Source organism: Nyctereutes procyonoides, unplaced genomic scaffold (genome assembly GCF_905146905.1).
Source record: "Nyctereutes procyonoides isolate TBG_1078 unplaced genomic scaffold, NYPRO_anot_genome, whole genome shotgun sequence".
Lineage (NCBI taxonomy): Eukaryota > Metazoa > Chordata > Mammalia > Carnivora > Canidae > Nyctereutes > Nyctereutes procyonoides.
The window spans coordinates 6,736,412-6,750,770 of NW_026575032.1; the positions used below are offsets into that span (position 1 = coordinate 6,736,412).

The 14,359-nt window shown below is 38.1% G+C and overlaps 1 long non-coding RNA gene across 1 annotated transcript in view; it reads right to left on the minus strand.

The window, feature by feature from the left end:
- Positions 1-305: 305 nt before the first annotated feature.
- Positions 306-14,359, minus strand: part of LOC129504300 (uncharacterized) — a 28,742-nt gene continuing 14,688 nt past the window's right edge. The window contains exon 3 of the long non-coding RNA XR_008663331.1: positions 306-3,289. This is a non-coding gene — a long non-coding RNA (uncharacterized LOC129504300). The remainder of the gene's footprint in view (positions 3,290-14,359) is intronic.

A 14,359-nucleotide genomic window follows, 5' to 3' on the forward strand; every position in this document is an offset into this window, starting at 1 on the left:
CTGTATTGCTATATACTTCCTTCTTATGACTGATTTTGCTGCTGTTGGGTTTTGGACTGTTTTGGACTGTTGGGTTTTCATTTTCATATGCTTCTATGTATTTTTTAAAATTCCTTAATTTGGGGGGATGCCTGGGTGGTTCAGCGGTTGAGCACCTGCCTTTGGCCCAGGGCACAATCCTGGAGTCCTGGATTGAGTCCCGTGTTGGGCTCCCAGCATGGAGCCTGCTTCTCCCTCCTCCTGTGTCTCTGCCTCTCTCTCTCATAAATAAATAAATTAAATAAATAAATAAATAAATCTTAAAAATAAAATTATTAAAATAAATTCCTTAATCTTTGGTTAACCCATTTATTCTAAGATTTTATTTGAAAGAGACAGAGGGACCACACGTGTACACAAGTGGGAGGGAATGGCAGAAAGAGAGGGAGAAGCAGACTCCCCTACTGAGCAGGGAGCCTGACTTAGCACTAGATTCTCCAACCCATTCATTCTTTTTTTCTTTTAAAAGATTTTATTATTCATGAGAGAGAGAGAGAGGCACAAGCGGACTCCATGCAGGGAGCCTGATGTGGGACTCGATCCCGGGACTCCAGGATCACGCCCTGGGCCGAAAGCAGGCGCTCGACCACTGAGCCACCCAGGCATCCCCCATTCATTCTTTAGTAGGATATTCTTTAGCCTCCATGTATTTGTGGTCTTTCTAAATTTTTCTTGCTATTGACTCCAAGTTTTATAGCATTGTGGTCAGAAAATATGCATGGTATAATCTCTATCTTTTTTGTATTTGTTGAGGCCTGATTTGTGACCTAGTATGTGATTTATTCCAGAGAATGTTCCATATGCACTCAAAAAGAATGTGTATTCCGCTGCTTTAGGATGAGATGTTCTTAATATATCTGTAAGTCCATCTGGTCCAGTGTGTCATTCGAAGTTATTTTTTCCTTGTTGATTTTTCTGATTAGATAATATGTCCATTGTTGTAAGTAGAGTGTTAAAGTTGCCTATTATTGTGTTATTATCAATAAGTTCCTTTATGTTTGTTATTGATTTATATATTTGGGTGCTCCCAAGTTGGAGCATATTTACCAATAGTTAGATCTTCTTATTGGATACACCCCTTTTTAAAAAAAATATTTATTCATGAGAGACAGAGAGAGAGAGAGAGAGAGAGAGGCAGACACTGGCAGAGGGAAAAGCAGGCTCCACACAAGGAGCCCAATGTGGGACTCGATCCTAGGACTTCAGGATCACGTCCCAGGCTGAAGGCAGGCACTAAACCGCTGAGCCACCCAGGGATCTCCTGGATACACCCCTTCATTATGATATAATGCTCTTCTTCATCTCTTGTTATTGTCTTTGGTTTAAAATCTAGTTTTTGTTACAAGTATGGGTACACCAGCTTTCTCTTGACATCCATTAGCATAAATGGTTCTCCATTCCCCCACTTTCAGTCCGTAGGTATCTTTTGGTTTAGTATGAGTCTCTTATAGGCAGCATACAGATGGGTTTTGGTTTTATATCCATTCTGACACCCTATGTATTTTGATTGGAGCATTTACTCCATTTACATTCAGAGTGATTATTGATAGATACGAATTTAGTGCCCTTGTGTTGTTACCTGTTAAGTTGGTGTTTCTGGAGATTTTCTTTCTAGTTTTTGTTACTTTTGGTCTTTGTTTCCCATTCAGAATCCCCTTTGATATTTCTTGCAGGGCTGGTTTAGCGGTCACAAACCCCTTTAGTTTTTGTTTTCCTGAGAAACTCTGTATCTCTCCTTCTATTTTGAATGACAGCCTTGCTGGATAAAGTATTCTTGGCTGCATGTTTTTTCCATTCATCACATTGAATATATCACGACATTTTCATCTGGCCTGCCAGATTTCTGTGGACAGGTCTGCTGCTAACCTTATTTGTCTTCCCTTGTAAGTTAGGGATTTCTTTTCCCTTGCTGCTCTCAGGACTTTTTTCCTTATCACTGTATTTTGCAAATTTTACCACAATATGACTTGGTGTTGGCCTACTTTTGTTGATTCTGATGGGAGTTCCCTGTGCCTCCTGGATTTGGCTGTCTGTCTCCTTCCCCAGATTAGGGAAGTTTTGGCTATAATTTGCTCAAATAAACCTTCTGCCCCCCTTTCCCTCTCTTCTTCTGGGATTCCTATGATATGAATGTTATTATGCTTTATGGAATCACTGAGTTTCCTTAGTCTACATTCATGATCCAATATTTTTCTTTCCTCCTTTCAGCTTCATTATTTTTCCAAAATTTTATCTTCTTTATCACATTTTCATTCCTCTGTTTTTTCCATCCTTGTGGTCATTACCTCCAAATGGTTTCACATCTCAATTATAGCATTTTTTTATTTCAGTCTGACTAGTTTTTAGGCCTTTTATCTCTGTGGTAAAAGACTCTCTGGTGTATTCTATGCCTTTCTCAAATCCATGATGTTTTAAATTCTAGTTCTGTTTTGACTAGATCCCTTTCTTTTGGGAGTGGCTTCCACTATCTTGGCATTTTGTCCAGGTCTCTGTCTTCTGTGTGTTAGGAAAGCCTGTTTGTTATGTTTTCTGCTCCTTAATGACTGTATTAAGAACAGGTCATATACTATCCATGGCCTGGCACTTTAGGAAGTATCTCATGTATGCTATATCCACTCTGCTGTTGTATTTTGGCTGTTCTTTACTTCTGGTCAGTCCTCTGCAGAGTTTCTCCTTGCTTCCATGGGGAGTGTTTGGACCTTGTCCCGTGTGTAGTGAGTTTTAACCAGGTGTGTTTTGGTCTGCTTCTTAAAAGAGGCTAGATCCTGGGAAACCTGGGTAGCTTGGTCAGTTAAGCAACCAACTCTTAATTTTGGCTCAGGTCATGACTTTAGGGTTGTAGGATGGAGGTCCATGATGAGCTCCATGCTGGGCATGAAGCCTGCTGAGATTCTTTCTCCCTCTGCCCCTCCCCTTTAAAAAAGAGCTTAGATCCTGTTGTTGTTGTTTTTTTAAGACTTTTATTTATTTATGATAGACAGAGAGAGAGGCAGAGACACAGGAGGAGGGAGAAGCAGGCTCCATGCTGGGAGCCTGACGTGGGACTCGATCCCAGGACTCCAGGATCGTGCCCTGGGCCAAAGGCAGGCGCCAAACCACTGAGCCACCCAGGAATTCCCTTAGATCCTGTTTTCACTAGAAGTGAAGCTTTGCAGCATTCTATGGTCAGTAGACTTGGTGCATCCAGGGGGTTGTGCTGGTCTCCTGGGGGAAGGGCCCATTGCTGCTCTGGCTCACAGGCACACTTGCCCTAGTAAAAAAAAAAAAAAAAGCACCTGGAGAACATAGCAGGGGCTGGGTTTGGTGTAAGCAGCTCAAGCCTCCAGTGTGGGTGCTTTGCTGCTCACTAAAGTCTACCTGTGCTGAGGGGCAGGGATAAAAATGGCATTAACCAACTCTCTCAGCCCCAGAGAAGAGAGATCACACCCACCACTGTTCAGGAAGCCTTACATAAGAGTGATCAATCTCCCCTTGTGAGTCCCAGGCATTCCTCAGATCCCTGCCTCCACCCTGTTTCTGAATCATTGGTCCATCCAGTAGCACAGTGCTCCTGTGGTTCACCTCAGGTGTACCTGCTGGGTTTCAAAACCCCAATTTGTAGGGACCTGGGATAACATGGACCCACGCTGGTCTCACCACAGTGTGGCCAGTGCTGGATTGTCCCAGGAGGGCAGATGCATGAACACACACGGGGGCCTGGAGTTTATGGTAAAGTGCATCAAAAAGCCACATCCAGATTAGCTGCCCTCAGCAGGTGTCTCTACTCCTATGCTAATGAATGGGAGAGCTCAATGGCACTCACTGGCCCTTGTGTCCCCAGAGAAGCCATGGACCTCTCAAATGCACTCCAAGAAAGGGAACTAACTCTCCCAATGTGACCCAGGGGATCTTCAGACCACAATGTCCACTCTTATGCCTATGCCCTCCTTCACAGGAGCACCTGTATGCCTGCCAGGCTCTACCCCAGCAATGGCATAGATTTCTAAACCTCAGTCTTTGAGCTCTACTGCTTGTAAAATCTCGTGATAACCAGCCCCTCTCATTTACCCAGGCAGTGGTTTTAGAGAAGTGTTTTTCTTGTGCCATCCCCTGAGTCCTGCTCTCATTCTCTTCTCTGTGATCAGGGCTCCCATCCCTACATAGCACCTGTGATTCTTTTGTTCTCCAAATCATGTCTCTACACCAACCACCTTCCAAGATGTGGCCTCTTTTTTCCTTTTGGTTGTAGTTTGTTATCAGTCCTCAGCTCAATTTCTTTAGGTGTTCAGAATGATTTGAAATATTAGAAAATATTAAAAGTCACAACTAAAGAATACAATAACCTCACTGAAAAGTACACTAGAGGGGTTCAACAGCAGATTGCATGAAATGGAGAAAAGGATCTGTCAGCTCTAAGATAAAGCAGTGGAATTCATCTATTCAGAGCAGTTAAAAAAATAAAGAATGGAAAAAAGGTAAAATATCTTAAGGGGCTTATAGGGTAACATCATGTGGACTAACACTCATAAGGGTCCCAGAAGAAGAAAGGTTAAAATCTTGTCTTAATAAATAATGACTAAAAACATCCCTAACCTAGGGAAAGAAACAGCATCCAGATTCAAGATGCCCAGAGAGTTTCAAAAAAGATGAATACAAAGCAACCCACACTAAGATACAGCATAATTAAAATGTCAAAAGTTAAGACAAAAAGATATTAAAAGCAGCAAAAGAAAAACAATTTTTACATAAAAGAGAACCCTAAACTTTTTTTTTCAGTTTTATAATGAATAACAAGATGATGAAAGCAACAGCATATGGAATGTAGTCAATGGTATTTTAATAATATTGAAAGGTGACATGACTGATAGCTACACTTGTTGTGAGCATAGCATTATGTAAAGAGTTGTCACATCACTATGATGTACACCTGAAACTAGTGTAACATTCTATGTCAACTACACGTCAATAAAAAAAAAAAAATTAAAGGAATACCAAAAGACTATCAGTATATTTTTTAATGGATACTTTGTAGGCCAGGAGGGAATGGCACAGTATGTTTAAAGTGTTGAAGGAAAAAAATCTTGTGATCCTTGGAAGATGGTGGAGTAGGAGGATTCTAAACTCATCATGTCCCAAAGACACACCTACCTAACAGCCACATAGGTGCGCTGAACACAAGAAACTACCCAAAGACTGGCAGAACAGACCTTCAATGGTTAACTGTAGAGAGGAGGACACATGGGAAAGGGCAGGAAGGGTGGAGATGCAGTCTAGAACCAAAATCTCAGTGAGACTAACCACAAACAGGAGAGATACCACAAGCATGGAGAAGGGAAAGGAACAAACACACCTCACACCAGGCACCACATATATGGCAACTACACTGGGAAAACAAGTCCCATTACATTTGACTTTGAAAAACAGTAGGGCTTATCATGAATTTTTACAATCAGTGGAGCTTAAATCTGGGTAAAATTTAGCAGATTCAGCCCTGGGAGAGCCAAAGGATGATAGGAAAACTGAGGTCCCACCAAGATACAGTACAGAAGTAGCACTTTGCAAAGATTACTAATTCCTCAATGTATGCTGGAGGGGCAGGGATCTTTAGGAGACTTCAAGAACAAAATTGCTGGTGGGCACCATTTCTTCCCCACCTCCAATCGAAATAGTGGGATATCTGCATGAAAAAGCATAAACATCTTCCACCTAACTTTCAAACACCACACGCCCCCTCCCCCTTCTTATGCAGAAGATTCTCCTCCAGATCCAACCTGCCCCACCTAGCAGGAGTCCCCCCAAAGCGGCTCCTTCCACTTTCTATCCTGAAGGCAGACCCAGCAAGGACTAGCACCACTGCAAAGTGACTCCTGCCCCACAGAGAAGAGAAAATGAAAGAGAAAATGACCACACACCCCAGGACCTTCACAGTCCCAGCAGCCAAACTGGCAGTGCAGGGGGAGTACTCTGCTGGTCAATGCATCTGCAGCCCCAGCACAAGGTCTGGGCAAACATATGAACTAATTACAGGCCACACCTACCAACAAAAGCCTCTCAGTGTACAAGGCAAGGATTGCTGGCTATAGTTGGTGAGACTCCAGCCCAGACAAATGGTCTAAAGACAAGTATCTGGTCTGACTGCTCACCTTGCACAATTACAAGCCCACAACATCCCCAGACTAGTGGTTAACAGCACAGGACCAACCCAACCCACAAGAGGCAAGATGGGCCACTGCAGCAAACTGGATTGAAAACAAATGAGGCTTAGCTACAATAATGGAATGCACAAAACCCACTCAGGAGACAGCTCTGATGTGCCTGGTTCTGATGAACAGGGGACAATGCACTACAGGGTACCACAGGCTGTTACTCATAAGGCCATATTTTTCAATCAGGAGACACAGCTGATTTCCTAACACATAGAAACTAACACAAAGAAAGGAAATGAGAAAGGAATATACCAAAAATGAAAGAACAAGACAGAACCACAGCAAAAGAACTAAATGAAATGGAGAGAAGGATATACCTATTAAAAAATTCAAAGTTATGGTCATAAAGATACTCACTGGACTTGAAAAAAGAGTGGAGAATGTTAAGACATTTGACAAATAGAAAATATAAGAGCCAGAGAAGAAAACTCTATAACTAAAATTAAAAACACACTACAGAAAGTCAAACAAGGAGGGAGAGAAAGAAAAACAAATCAGTGAGTTGTGAGAGAGTACTGAGAAAAAAAAAAAAAAAAAGCTACAGAGCAAAAAGAAGAAAAAAGATAAAAAATGAGACTAGGTTAAGGAAACTCAGTAAAATCATCCAGTGTAATAACATTCTCATTACAGGCATCCCAGAAGTAGAAGAGAACATTTGTTTAAAGAAATAAAGGATTAAACTTCTATAACACAGAAGAAGGAAACAGACATCCAGTTCCATGAAGCCCAGAAAATGTCAAACAAAAACCACCCAAGGAGATCCATATCAAGACACACGATAATTAAAATGGCACAAAAATAGTAATGAACAGAGATTTTAAAAGCAGTAAGAGAGAAGAAACCAGTTACATAGAAGGGAAATCCTATATGGCTAACAGATTTTTCAGCAGAAAATTAGAGGCCAGAAGAGAGTGGCATAAAATACTTTCAAAGTACTGAAAAGTACTATTGTTGTTGTTGAAAAACAATAACAACAAAACCTGCAAACAAAATGCTTTATCCAGTAAAGATATCATTCAGAATAAAAGGAGAGAGAAAGTTTTCCAGGAACACAGAAATTAAAGGAGTTCATTAATACTAACCACACTTACAAGAAACATTAAAGGGAATACCATGAGTAGAAAGAAAAGGCCAGAATCAGAAGTAAAATGATAAAAGAAAAAAAATCTCACATGTAAATACAAACATAATAAAAGTAGTAGATTAATCACTTACAAAGCCAGTACAAGGATTAAAGCACAGAAGAAGCACTAAAATCAATTATATCTACAAAAATCAGTCAAGGGATTCATAATATAAAAGAATGTAAACTATGTTAACATATACATGAAACATCAGTGAGCAAAGAGTAAAAGTTTAATGCTATTAAATGGGTTCATACTCAAGGGACCATCAACTTAATATAGAGTACTATAGGCATAAAATGTTATATATGAACCTAATGGTAACCACAAATCAAAAACCTGCAATAGATACACAAAAAATAAAGAAAAAGAAATCAAAGCATATCACTATGCAAGCCAGCAAAGCATAAGAGAGAAGACCAAGAGAAGTGAACAAAGAACTATAAAAATAATCATAATACAGGTAACAAAATAGCAATAAGCACTTACTTATCCATGATTACTTTGAAGTAAATGGCAATAAGCACTTACTTATCCATAATTACTTATCCATAATTACTTTGAATGTACTTTGAATGTAAAACCTCCAAAGATGCAGAATAACTGAATGGTAAAAAAAGTTTTAAAAGCAAGATTCTTCTATACACTAACCACAAGAGATTCATTTCAGACATAAAGCATGTAGACTGAAAAGACTGAAAGTGAGAGATGTAAAAATGTTTACATCCAAATGGAAGCAAACAAACAAAAACCAACCTGGGGTAGCATTACATATATCAGACAAAATAAACTTCAAAGACTGCAACAAAGGACAAAGAAAGACATAATGATAAAGTGATAAAGGGAACTAATCAATAAAAGGATATATAAATGATAAATATATAAGCACCCAACATGGGAACACCTAAGTACATAAAGCAAATATTAATAGAAATAAATAAATTGACATTGACAGTACAACAATAATAGTAGGGGACTTCAAAATCCCACTTAAATCAATGGATAAATCATCCAGATAGACAATCAACAAAGAAACAGGGGCTTTGAATAGGACCAGATGGAACTGACAGATATATTGAAACAATTCCATCCCAAAACAGTAGAAAACACATTCTTTTCAAGTGCACATAGATCATTCTCCAGAATAGATTACATGTAAGGCCACAAGTCTCAATAAGTTAAAAAAGACTGAAATCACATTCAGCATCTTTTCCAACCACAGTGGTAATAAAAACTAGAAATCAATCATAAGAAAAAAACGACAAATACATGGAGGCTAAATGACATGCTACTAAACAATGGATGAGTTGACCAAGAAATCAAAGAGGAAATCAAAAACTACATGGAGACAAATGAAAATGAAAATACAACACCAAAATCTTTGGGAAACATCAAAAGCCATTCTTTTTTTTTTTTTTTTTTAAGATTTTATTTAAGGGAATCCCTGGGTGGCTCAGCGGCTTAGCGTCTGCCTTTGGCCCAGGGTGCGATCCTGGAGTCCTGGGATCGAGTCCCGCGTCGGGCTCCCGGCATAGAACCTGCTTCTCCCTCTGCCTGTGTCTCTGCGCGCCCCCCCGTCTATCATAAATAAATAAATAAATCTTTAAAAAAATAACATTAAAAAAAAGATGTTATTTATTTTTGAGAGACACAGGGAGAAAGGCCAAAGACATAGGCAGAGGAAGAAGGCTCCCTGTGGGGAGCCCACTGCAGGACTCGATCCCAGAACCCTGGAATCACGACCTCAGTCTAAGGCACATGCTCAACCATGGAGCCACCCAGGCATCCCCAAAAGCTGTTCTAGAAGAAAAGCTTTTAGCAACACAGGCTGAACTCAAGGAAAAATCTCAAAAAAAAACCCAAACAAACAAAAAAAAAACCCAAAAACCAAACTTTACATCTTAAGGAGGTTAAAAAAAAAGAAAAAAAAAAAAAAAGGCCCCAACTAGTAGAGGGAAGGAAATACGTGAAATAGAGTAAAAAAAAAAAAAAAAAAAAAAAAAGAAAAAGAAAAAGAAAAAGAAAAAATAGAACAGATCAGTGAAACCAGAACATGGTTCTTTGAAAAGATCAACAAAATTGATAAACCTTTATCCAGACTCATCAAGAAAAAAGAGGGTTCAAATAAGTCAGAAAAGGAGGAGGAGAAATAACTGACATCAAAGAAATAGAAAAGATTAGAATATTATGAAAAATTATATACAAACACATTGGACAACCTAGAAGAAATAGAAAATTCCTAGAAACACGTAGCATCTGAAAACTGAATTAAAAAGAAAATTTGAACAGACCAATTACTAGCAATGAAATTGAATCAGTAATGAAAAAAAATCAAAACCACCAAAAGTCCAGGACCATAAAACTTCAGAGGTGAAAACTTCAGAGGTGAATTCTAACCAAACATTTAAAGAATAGTTAATATCTATTTTTCTCAAACTATTCCCAAAATAGAAGCTTCCAAATTCATTCTATGAGGCTAGCATTACCCTGAATACCAAAACCAGATAAGACACTACAAAAAATGAAACTACAGTCCATTAGCTCTGAGGAACTTACAGGCAAAAATCTTCAACAAAATATGAACAAACCGAATCCAACAATATATCAAGAAAAAAAAAGTATTCACCACAATCAAGCAGGATTTATTCCAGGGGTATCAAGAATGTTTCAATATTTTTAAGTCAATCAGTATGTGATACACCATATTAACAAGAGAAGGGGAAAAAATACAATTATTTCAACACATGCAGAATAATTATTTGACAAATTACAACAGCCATTCTTAATTTAAAAAAAAAAGATTAGGATCCCTGGGTGGCGCAGCGGTTTGGCGCCTGCCTTTGGCCCAGGGTGCGATCCTGGAGACCCGGGATCAAATCCCACGTCGGGCTCCCGGTGCATGGAGCCTGCTTCTCCCTCTGCCTATGTCTCTGCCTCTCTCTCTCTCTCTCTATCATAAATAAAAAAATAAAAAAAAATAAAAAAATAAAAAAAAAAGATTTACAGGAAACATACTCAACATAATAAAGGCCATAAGTTAAATACCCACAACTAATTATCATACTCTATTACTCTATGGTGAAAAACTGAAAGATTTTCCTCTAAGAAAAGGATCGAGACAAGGATGTCCATTCTCACTCTTCTACTCATCATAGTACTGAAGTCTCTTAGCCACAGCAATCAAACAAAAATACGTACGTACATACATACATACATAAATGAATGAATATATAAATAAATGGCATCCAAATTGGTCAGGAAAAAGTAAAACTTTCATTATATGCATATGACATGATACTATAGAAAACCCTAAAGACTCCACCAAAAAACTAGAACTGATAAATGAATTCAGTAAAGTCACAGAATACAAAATTAATATGCAAAAAGCTATTGCATTTCTATACACTAATAATATAGCAGCAGAAGAAGTTAAGAAAACAATTCCACTTATAATTGAACCTAAAAGAATAAAATACCTAGGAATAAACTTAACCAAGGGGGTAAAAGATTTGTACTATGAAAATTAAACACAGGGATAAAAGAAACTGAAGATGGCACAAATAAAAAGATATACCATGCTTACAGATTGAAGAATATTGTTAATATGTCCGTATCCCAAAGTAATCTCCAGATTTAATGCAATCCCTATCAAAACACCAACAAAATCTTTCAATGAACTAGAACAAATCTCCCAAAATTCATATGGAGCCACAAAGACCCCCTGATCTCAAAGGAATCCTGAGAAAAAACAAAGCTTAGATATCACAATTCCAGATTTCAAGAAATATTTTAAAACTGGAATAATGAAAATGGCATAGTACTGGCCCCAAAACAGACACATAGGTAAACTGACAAAAGAGAGTGCAGAAATAAACTTACACTTTTATAGTTCATTGATCTATGACAAAGAAGGCAAGAATATACAATGAAAATAAGATAGTCTCTTCAACAAATGGTGCTGGGAAAACTAGACAGTTACATGCAAAACAAAACAAACAGGACAGCTTTCTGATACCATACACAAAAATAAACTCAAAATGATTTAATGACCTAAATATAAGACCTGAAACTGTAAAATTTATACAAGAAAACAGTAATTTTTTGACATTAGCATAGAAATGTTTTTCTAGGTTTGTCTCCTTATGACAAGGGAAACAAAAGCAAAAATAAACTATTGGGACCACTGCGAATTAAAAAGCTTTGCACAATCAAAAACACCACCAACAAAATAAAAAGGCAACCTATTGAATGGGAGATATTTGTAAATGATATATCCAACAAGGAATTAACATATAAAATCTATAAAGAACTTATATAACTCAACACCAAAAAAAAAAATCAACTAATCCAATTAAAATTTGGCAGAGGAGAAAAAAACAATGGGCAGAGGCCTGGAATAGACATTTTCCCAAGGAAGACATACAGATAGCCAACAGACATGTGAAAAGATGCTCAATATCTCTAATCATCAGAGGAATGCAAATTAAAACCACAATGAAATATCACCTTACATCTATGAGAATGGCTAGAATAAAAAAAAGAAAGAAAATAAAAGAAACAAATGTTGGTGAAAATGTGGAGAAAAAGGAACCCTCATGAACTGTTGTTGAGAATGCAAGTTTGTGCAGCCACTAGAGAAAAGAGAATGCAGTTTCCTCAGAAAACTAAAAATAGAATTTCCGTATAATCTAGTAATTACATTACTGGGTATTTAACCAAAGAAAACAAAAACACTAATTTGAAAAGATATATACATCCTTATGTTTACTGCAGCAATAGTATCTACAATAGCCAAGATATGGAAGCAATCCAAATGTCCATCTATACAGGAATGGATACAGATGTGGTATATGGGATGCCTGGGTGGTCGGTGGTTAAACGTCTGCCTTCGACTTGGGACATGATCTTGGGGTCCTGGGATTGAGTCCCACATTAGGCTCACCCACAGGGAGCCTGCTTCTCCCACTGCCTATGTCTCTACCTCTCTGTGTCTCTCATGAATAAATAAATAAAATATATTTTAAAAAAGAAGAAGAAATAATATCTATCCTACTGAAGCGGTTTCAAAAGATAGAAATGGAAAGAAAACTTCCAAACTATTCTGTAGGACAGTATTATCATGATCCCAAAACCAGACAAAGACTCCATCAAAAAGAATTACAGAGCAATATCCCTGATGAACATGGATGCCAAAATACTCACCAAGGTACTAACCAGTAGGATCCAACAGTACATTAAAAGAATTATTCACCACGACCAAGTAGGATCTAACCCTGGGCTACAAGGGTGGTTCAACATTTGTAAAATAGTCAACGTGACAGATCACATTAATAAAAGAAAAGACAAGAACCATATGATCCTCTCAATTGATGCAGAGAAAGTATTTGACAAAACATAGCATCCTTTCCTGATTAAAACTCTTCAAAGCGTAGGGAGAAAAGGGAACATACCTCAATACCACAAAAGCCATCCATGAAAGGTCCACAGCAAATATCATTCTCAATGGGGAAAAACAGAGCTTTTCCCCTAAGGTCAGGGACACAACAGGGATAACCACTCTCACCACTGTTGTTCAACATAGTACTAGAAGTCCTAGCTGCAGCAACCAGATAGCAAAAAGAAATAAAAAGTATCCAAATTGCCAAACTCACTCTCTGCAGATGATATGATACTGTCTATGGAGAATCCAAAAGACTCCATCCCAAAATTGCTAGAACTCATAGAGCAATTCAGCGATGTGGCAGGATACAAAATCAATGCACAGAGATTAGCTGCATTTCTATACACTAAGACTGAAGAAAGAGAAATTAAGGAATGGTTCCCACTTATAATTGCACCCAAAATCATAAGATACCTAGGAATAAACCTAACCAAAGAGGTAAAGGATCTGTACTCTAATAACTACAGAACACTTATGAAAGAAATTGAGGAAAATACAGAGAGATGGAAAAACATTCCATGCTCATGGACTTAAGAATAAATACTATGAAAATGTCAATGCTACCCAGAGCAATTTACACATTCAATGCAATCCCTATCAAAATACCATGGACTTTCTTCACAGAGTTGGAACAAATAATCCTAAGATTTGTATGGAACCAGAAAAGACCCTGAATAGCCAGGGGAAGTTGAAAAAGAAAGCCAAAGCTGGGGAAATCACAATGCCTGACTTCAAGCCATATTACAAAGCTGTGCTCATCAAGATAGTATAGTACTGGCACAAAAATAGACACATGGATTAATGGAACATTATAGAGAACCCAGAAATGGGCCCTCAGCTTTATGGTCAACTCAGCTTCAACAAAGCAGGAAAGAATATCCAATGGAAAAAAGACAGCTTCTTCAATAAATGGTGTTGGGAAAATTGGGACAGCCACATGCAGAAGAATAAAACTGGACCATTCTCTTACACCACAAAGATAAACTCAAAATGGTTGAAAGACCTAAATGTGAGACAAGAATCCATCAAAATACTAGAGGAGAACACAGGCAACAGCTTTCTTGACCCTGACCATAGCAACTTCTTAAAAGACACATCTATGAAGGCAACGGAAACAAAAGCAAAAATAAACTATGGAGATTTCATCAAGATAAAAAGCTTCTGCACAGCAAAGGAAACAATCAACAAAACTAAGACAAAATACAGGATGGGAGAAGATATTTGCAAATGACATATCAGATAAAGGGCTAGTATCCAAGATCTATAAAGGACTTATCAAACCCAACACCCAACAAACAAACAATCCAGTTATGAAATGGGAAGAAGAAATGAACAGACATTTCTCCAAAGAAGACCTACACATGGCCAACAAGCACATGAAAAATTGCTCCACATCATTTGACATCAGATAAATACAAATCAAAACCACGAGATGCCACTTTACACCAGTGAGAATGGCTAAAATTAACAAGACAGGAAACCACGAGTGTTGGTGAGGATATGGAGAAAGGGGAACCCTCTTGCACTGTTGGTGGAAATGCAAGCTAGTGTAGGCATTCTGGAAAACAGTG